Consider the following 9,034-nt stretch of genomic DNA (forward strand, 5'->3'; position numbering starts at 1 on the left):
AAGTAAAACATACATAACTCTCTGTACCAGGTCTGAACTACAAACACACACAAATGTATATAATAGAAATATCTATATTTTGTTAAATTAACATTTACAATATATATTGTTGAGATCACTATTCACCACAAACTGTTAACTTACATCTGGCCTTTTCTTCTGTCTTCGCCTTCACTCTGATGCTTCTCCTTGTTGTGCTGATCTAAACTGTACATAACTAACATCTCTACAAATATAGGTTGGTGCTCTCTTCCTGGATGTAAACATTTGAATAATATTAGAATATGGAGATTTCAGATCTCTGTCAGATAATGATACATTAACAAGAACATTTAACATGAAAACATATGGAAACAAATTGAGACAGAATCCTTTCCAAAATGTTACAGCAATTTATTTACTTGTCTTTTTGTACTGTGAGTATTAAGTATCCTTAACACCAAAGGTTAGATAAATCACTAAATGACTAATTATAGGAAATCCTACAATCACATGGTTATTTCCTACTACTTGTGTGTACCTCCGAATTTGAGACCCTAGCCTGAACCAAATCTGTCTATATATTTTTTTATATTTCTAATTAATGCCATTGCTGACTATTAGCTTGTCAGTTGATGCTAAATACCTGTATTATTTATCCTTTTCCTGTTTCCATACATTCTCATATTTTTTGCAACAGATATGTGACATGCTGTGTGCACAGGTGCACTGAGAAACGAATAAAGCCAGTTTTTAGTATTAACTGATACTTCCTTAACCTGGTTTCCTGGGAAAAAACCCAAAGGGGCCTGTGTATCAATTGTACCTCTGTTGTCTTTATCTGATCCCGACTTCAACTACCATGTGTTTGTCTTGTGGATGATAGATGGGTTGAACATTTTTGACCAGTTTGACCATGAAGATTCAAAAACATACAATAATTAGGAATCTCTCTCACAATATGACATACAGTATGTGAACCCTTTGGGATTACATGGAGTTTTGCATGAATTGGTCATACAATGTGCTCCGATCTTCATCTAACTCACAACAATAGAAAAACACAGTCTGCTTAAAATAATAGTACACAAACATTATATGTTTTTATTGAACATAAGATGTAAACATTCACAGTGCAGGGTGGAAAAAGTATGTGAACCTTTGGACTTAATAACTGGTTGACCCGTCTTTGGCAGCAATAACCTCAGCCAAACGTTTCCTGTAGTTGCAGATCAGACCTGCACAACGATCTGAAGTAATTTTGGACCACTCCTCTTCACAAAACTGTTTCAGTGTAGCAATATGCTTGGGATGTCTGGTGTGAATGGCTCTCTTAAGGTCATGCCACAGCATTTCAATCGGGTTGAGGTCAGGACTCTGACTGGGCCACTCCAGAAGGCGTATTTTGTTCTGTTGAAGCTATTCTTTTGTTGAATTACTTGTATGCTTTGGGTCATTGTCCTGTTGCATCACCCATCCTCTGCAGAGCTTCAGTTGGCTTAAATTTTCTTAACTTAATTTATTTAATTTAACTTAACTTAATTTTCTTTAATCTTTCTTAAATCTTCCTGCAAAATGTCTCGATAAACTCTGGAATTCTCCATCAATGACAACAATCCGTCCAGGCCCTGAGGCAGCAAAGCAGCCCCAAACCATGATGCTTCCTCTGCCTTGTTTTACAGTGGTGATGAGGATTTGATGTTGGTGTGCTGTGCCTTTTTTTCTCCACACATAGTGTTGTGTGTTTTTACCAAACAACTCAATTTTGGTTTCATCTGTCCACAGAATATTTTGCCAGTAGTGCTGTGGAACATCCAGGTGCTCTTTTGCAAACTTCAAACATGCTGCAATATTATTTTTGGACAGCTATGGCTTCCTCCATGGTGTCCTCCCATGTACTCCATTCTTGTTTGATGTTTTCCTTATTGTAGACGTGTCAACAATAATGTTAGCATCAGAGATTTCTGTAAGTCTTTAGCTGACACTCTAGGATTCTTCTTTACCTCATTCAGCTTTCTGCGATGTGCTATTGCAGTCATCTTTACAGGACGACCACGCCTATGGAGAGTAGCAACAGTGCTGCAACAGTAAACCCAAAACTGGTGTGTGTTTTTAAAGGGCAGGACAGCTTTCAGCAACACATTCAATATCATCACACTGATTGGACTCAAGGTTTGCTCACTCCTGCCTCCAATTAGCTCTTGGAGCAGTCATAAGGCTAGGGGTTCACATACTTTTTCCACCCTGCACTGTGAATGTATAAATGGTATGTTCAATAAAAACATATAACGTTTGTGTACTATTATTTTCAGCAGACTGTGTTTTTGTATTGTTGTGAGTTAGATGAAGATCGGAGCACATTTTATGACCAATTCATGCAAAACTCCACATAATCCCAAAGGGTTCACACACTTTTTCTTGCCACTGTATATAATGTATTTAGGCTACAAACCTGCATTTATGTGAGGCTCAAGACTCCTCCAAGAATACTGTAAGTCGACTGGCGAACAGTATGTAGCAGCGCTGGGTCAGTCTGGCAGGCATCCTCCATTGTTTTAGGTGAATGTGATGTGCTGTCCTGTACAGGAAACATTTATGTTTACTCTGACATGAGCAGTTAGACCTTAGATCAGTGCAAACATGATCCAACATATTCAAAGTCAATACAGAGAAAGAAATTAAACAGACATTAAAATCTGCTACAGTTCCCATTGAAGCATTCAATAATTTACAAGTTAGTGCTGTTTGGAAAGCAACACTAAAGGAATCTGCAGGATGACGACTCACAGTTGCTGACTGTTTTCCTATTGAAAAAGAACTGCAGCATTCTGTCACTAATAACAGTACCACAGTATGTGAAGCGGGATGATCACACCACATCGACCTTGTAGCATTACTGTGCAGCTAGTGTTGCTACATTCAAAATGCTAACCCAGTAAACAAACAAGACAGAACACCTTCAAATTGTAACACTTACAGCTTCAAACTTTGAACTAAACCCAAATTTGAATTACACATGAACAGAATGAGTCCATCTTTAAATCTGAAAATCCAGCAGCATTGAACTGGTCTTCAGTTGGGTGTCAAATAGTGTGCACACAGACATGTTTTGCTTTTTTTCAGTTTGAGGAAATATTCAACAAAATGTAAATGGCATTTTCTGTTTCCACAGATTCCAGGAGGGTGGGAGTAAGAAGAGAGACAAGTTGGCACTGTCCATTGTTGCATTCTGCTGCTGAACTCTGAGTTTGTTGCAGCGAGAAAAAGGCCAAAGCAGATATTCCCACAATTCTAACAGGTTTGTTTCTACGTCTGAGCTGGAGGAGGGGCAACTCCCGTCTTTATGTAAACCAAGGAAAGAATTCTGAATGGACCTCTGAAGCAGTGTTTCTCATGAAACTGGACAAAGTAGTGAGTGAACTTCTTTCTTACTGTGTGTCTGCGTACACTGGTAGGAGTCATAAATGTGCAAAAAAAAAAAAAAGTTTGTTCTTTTAATGAACTAGTTAGAGTGCTTTGATATTTTAATAGCTGCTGTACATTTCAATAAATGAATATTTATTTCTTGAAAATGCCTCAAGTAAAATACAAATGCTTCAATGTACTGGGTCTGGTCTGTAAGGAACACATACTGTACTTACCGTTTGGTGTGATGCACCATCTTGGATCTCATCGCTCCTTTTTACAGTATCAACAGGAATACTTTAATACATTATGCTCCATAAACGTTATTTATGGAGAACCTGCCTAAGCAATGGTTATAAAGCTTAAAATTTTGTTACTTTCTCTGTGTTTCACCTTTGACATGTTAATGTAGACTGTCACGTAGTGAAGGAAGGACTCCATGGCCAGACATAACTCAGATATAGAATAGAGTTCAAAAAGTTTATTAACTACACAAGTAGAGAAGTCAGGGGAGTTTAGCAAAGGTCCAATCTGGAGAAGACGATGTCCAGTGAGTATGAAGGTCTGGATGAGAGTTGCTGTGGAAAATAATAATGGCGGTGATTGATAAGAACAATGATGATCTGGAAGTGGTGAGAGGTGAAGATGACATCACCGTCTAAGATGGCCGGTGCAGATCAAAGAGCACTTTGAGCTGAGAGAAACAGGTGGAAACTGATTGTCCTGTGGCACAGAGCTAAAGCCTAATGGCTGATTACAGGGACGTGTAAAGTCAATGCAGAAGCACAACGATCAAACAATCCGACATCCAAAATCCAAACATCAGCGTGATACGGCAGTAGGGGGTCATACACAGATGGTAAAGGTTCAGGTGAGCAGTTACGAGTTTGCTCAAGCACAATACAAAACAGTTAGTGTCCAAACAGACTGATATGATAAGTTCAGGGACATAAACAAGTGAGCAGTTTGACAATTAAATGTGCAAAGTCCAATAATTCAAAATCAGGGAGAAAAATGCAGTCCTGGATCATACACAGTGAGGTCTAGAGCATAAATGGAGAAGGACAGAGAAAGGAAAGGGAGCACGAGGGAGAGAACAGGTCAGGTGGGAACTTCCTCACGGTACTGGAGAGTAGAGCAGGGCAAGTCCTGAGTGGAGGAAGAGCACACGAGAAAGAACAGGTTGGGTAGAAAACACTGATGGTGACAAGGGGACAGGCAGAGGCGGGTTCAGGTCAGGCAGGTCCAGGCAAGATTCAAGATTCAAGATTCAAAAAACTTTTAATTCCAGAGTGAAATTGTTTTGCCTCATTACCGTTGTTATCAAAACAGACAGAAAGAAAAGGAACCACAACCAGAAAAGATTCAACACCAACATAAATACACATAACTAATAACATCAATACAGAAAAACTCAATATATATACAGAATATGTAAAATAGATAAATGAAATTGGGTCAATAATACATTCAAAGACTTGCATTTATGATGTCCTACAGGAAGTCGCTGCAACATCAAGAGAGCCCTCTGCAGCTGGAAATGAAGCAGTGCATCTGAGAGATCCAACAGCTGGCTCCAGCTCACTCTGAGCTACATCATGCAGATGAGAAGTACAGATTCAGTGACTAAAGATGGCACACCTTGCTGGAACCCATTCGCCTCATTGGACTCCCATAACCCTCCACAGAGCAGTGGTGCTGCTAACACTACAAAATCTATTGAAAGACATAGCTGGAGGATCAAGTAGGGATGAAGAAAAGGCTCGTAGGCAGATAAGATAAAAAGAGAGAAAGAAGCAAATAGAACCTCCTCGATAAATGATAGTAGATGACTGTCTAAAAGTGTCTAATAAGCTTTTACACAGTGCTGAACTATGTACTATATGACTCCACCTCATTGCAAAATGCATTCACTGTGCAACTTCTTCATCATCATAACTCATATTGTAAATGTTTTTCATTCCAGGCTTTCATTTGTTGTTTATGCATTACCCTTACATAACTGCAGTCACGTACCATGGGAAAATAATAGTAGGCAGAATTTCTCCTTTACAGTAAAAGTTTCATTGTAGACTAGTAAGAAAAGGAGTAACTGAGGAAATGAATGACTCATGACTATAGAACTGTGACTCTTTCATTACTTTCCCTGAGATGACTACTGTACTTCTTCTTCTGACTGTAGATGTGCACTGGCTGCTGTCAAAACACAAATCCATAGCTGTCAACATCTCTAGACCTGTTCTGTAGTAGGGTGATGGACTTTGGCATCTGACATATGACTTGATTCTGTACCACCTTTCTAGTTTTTGGACTAAAGTTCTTTTCTTTCCTGATTCTCTAATTCTGTCTTCTTCAAGTCAAACTCTTCCCATTTGTTTTTGCTGTTCCCACTATCGCCTGGGCCACATGATTCAGACAACCAGGAGTTTAGTTTACAAAGAAAGTGCAAAAAGGGGAGGTCCAAGACATGGATGAAACGGGGAGGAACAGGGAGAGTGCTGCATTCCTGGAAATGTCGCATATCATTGTACTTATTCGATTTGACATCAGACATTACCCTTGTGACCCCTGAGGTGTTGTTCATTCTTTCTAAACATAACTGTACTTAAAAATTGAACTCTCAACAATGACAATATGACAAACCCTGTCCGTCACTGTCTTGTGCAATGCTAAAAGAAATTGTGTCAGTGCACAAACATTGTTCTGTTGCTCAGTACTAGTAATTGTCTGCACTGGCTGATATATCACAGGAATCCAGGTATGAACAGTTACATCTGATTCATTACACCAACATTTCTACAGTTTGGCAGCTTAGAGACAAGTGATACACCAGCACTACATATTAGTAAATCTTTATGCAGAGTCTTGGAATCTGATTTTGGAACGAGACCTTGCTGAATACTAGTGTGGGTGTAAGAAGTGACTTTGACCAAAGCACAATGGAAATGTGAACATAGCGATTTAATAGAGCAGGTTTAATTATAGCTGGGTACTAGCACTATGTAGAATACACTGCAAGAAATGTCCACCTTATAGAAACCAGATTATTAAGTCAAAAGTGCTGCTTTTTCTTGTGCCAGAAAACATGTGACTAAAGGATGTTGTTGCTACATTTTCTTTTCTATACAAATCATACAATATTGAACTACATAATGTTGTTTAAGGACCAACTAGCCAATATTCCAAATTTTATATTTTCAGGAAACCAAAACTACCAACTTGACAAAGTAAGAAACTGTTTCACTTCATGTCTTTTGGGTAATTTTTTAAATTTCATTAATCAGCAGCTTCCATCTTGTAATCCAGGTTTTGTGGCGAGATCATGTGTTAGAAACTCCAGTGTATTGATTGAAGTTTCTGGTTACTGTTCATCATCTGTTGCATACATATGAGTTGAAAATAGACAATTATAATCTAGTTTAAAATGGATATCTTTCCAAAGCTGTAAAAAGATATTGTACTGTGTATAGTGTGTAAGGCAGAGGAGTTTCATTCATTCATTTCTGATGTAGTAAACATTACTCTAACACGTACACTGAGCAATTCTAAAAAAATGTATGTTGAGTCAGCTACGAGAAATTCATCAGCTATTATCTCATCTTAAAACATCTAAAAATTCACAATTATTTATAGCTATCATTATAATTTAAACTAATATAACAATTTTGAATTTAAATAAAGATAAATTGAATGTGTAATCTAAAATATAAAATAATAATAAGTAGTAAAAATAATAATTAACAAATGTCACAGACCTTAATAAACCAATAAAATAAAAAAAGTATTATTGATGGGAAAATGCTAGGGATGTAAGCTTCATTTTTATACACACAGAGGTGTTTTTCTTTTTATTTCGGTTGGCACCTTTTCATCCTTGGACAGTGTAATTACTGATTTTTGCACACCCCACATGTAAAAATGTAGGTTTTGTCTGTAAAGCTACGGTTCGTGTCATGTATTTGCTAAAGGATGACCATAGTGAGTCGTTCTCAGGATGACATTTGGGAGGTTTATTCTTGATGATGTTGTCACCTGTTGTGTTGAGGGATGCCTGACATGTGCATTGCCTGGGCGTGTTTTCACATTTTTGTAACATGCGTTAAACTACTTGTTTTATTACACATAGTTCACAAATTACTAAAACTTTAAAAAGTACTGCAAAAGAGAAATAACTTGCTTGTTGGTGTAAATACATAAGATATCACTACTGTAGTTTCAGTTACTAGAGGATTCTGTGAATACAAGTACGTAAATGTGAAAATGCTAATAGTTTGAAGATCAAGTTTAAAGAAAATTCATTCTTATGTAACAATGTTAAATTTTTTTCAGTGTAGACAATGATGATTAAGGTGAGTGTGTGTCTGTGAGGGGGAGGGATGAAGATGAGGAAGAAGGGAGGGGATGTCACCCACCTCACTGGAGATATAAATGTTAAGAGTCGCAATATGAAATTAATAAAATAAATTTTTTTCACCAGCTGACAAGCACGATTTCATCTGGAAAGAAAACTCCTGTGTAAGTACTTAAGACTTTTTCTGCTTAATATTTTTTTTTCTAAATATTAGTATATAGTAAGTTGATGTTTGGTATGTCCTTAGAATGTTTATATTCTTAGTAGAAAAATGTTAAGGTATTGCTAGGCGGTGGCGTTTAAATTTACTGTATCACTGTTAATCCTGATAGCGTTTATTTATTATTATTTAGTATTTATAATTTTTATTTTGTTCCTTGAATTGCTAATGCATTAAAATATGCATCCATAGAAATTAAATTAAATTAAATTAAATTAAATGAACAAAAGCCAAATAGCAACTTCATCACCAGTAATCCTTAATAAAATTTAATACATTACAAATACATTTTAGCAAAGAAAGATGCACACAAAACACAATACTAATTATGTGACTGGTAGACATGTTCTTTATCTTTGAGAAAATGCTACTCCCACATACCGCTGTTGAATTAAACTTACAATGAATCAGAAACCACTTTGCACCAGTAATTAGTCAAACACAAGTTCCTTTTTACAATATAAACCATTTTTAAGAAAATGATCAATTGACTATCTTTGGTGGTGCACATATAAGCAGTCAAACCGCTTTAAGAAGAATTAAAGCAGTTTGACTAATACTTTTCAATGACTTCTGTACAGACACCAACTGACTCTGATCTACAGCTCTGGTCAAGATTGAGTTTAAATGCACTTTGCACCAAATTCATATGAGAGTAAGCATAATTTAGTAACAGTGACAGACATAATTGCTATTATATATATATATATATATATATATATATATATATATATATATATATATATATATATATATATATATATATATATATATATATATATATATATATAAAGCAGTCAAACCGCTTTAAGAAGAATTAAAGCAGTTTGACTAATACTTTTCAATGGACAATCTGATTATTATGATTCATACACATTCACTGTTCTTGTACTGTTCTTTGGTTGTGTAAAGCTGCTTTGTGACAATGTCAATTGCAAAAAGCGCTATACAAATAAAATTGATTTGAATTGAATGATTACTTTTACAGGGCCGATATAGATAAAAAAATAAAATATTTTTGCATAAAATAGTAATAATTCAGTTAATGGATCAAGTTTAGGACTGGTGACCATAACCTT

The sequence above is a fragment of the Anabas testudineus genome, chromosome 18, assembly GCF_900324465.2.
Source record: "Anabas testudineus chromosome 18, fAnaTes1.2, whole genome shotgun sequence".
Lineage (NCBI taxonomy): Eukaryota > Metazoa > Chordata > Actinopteri > Anabantiformes > Anabantidae > Anabas > Anabas testudineus.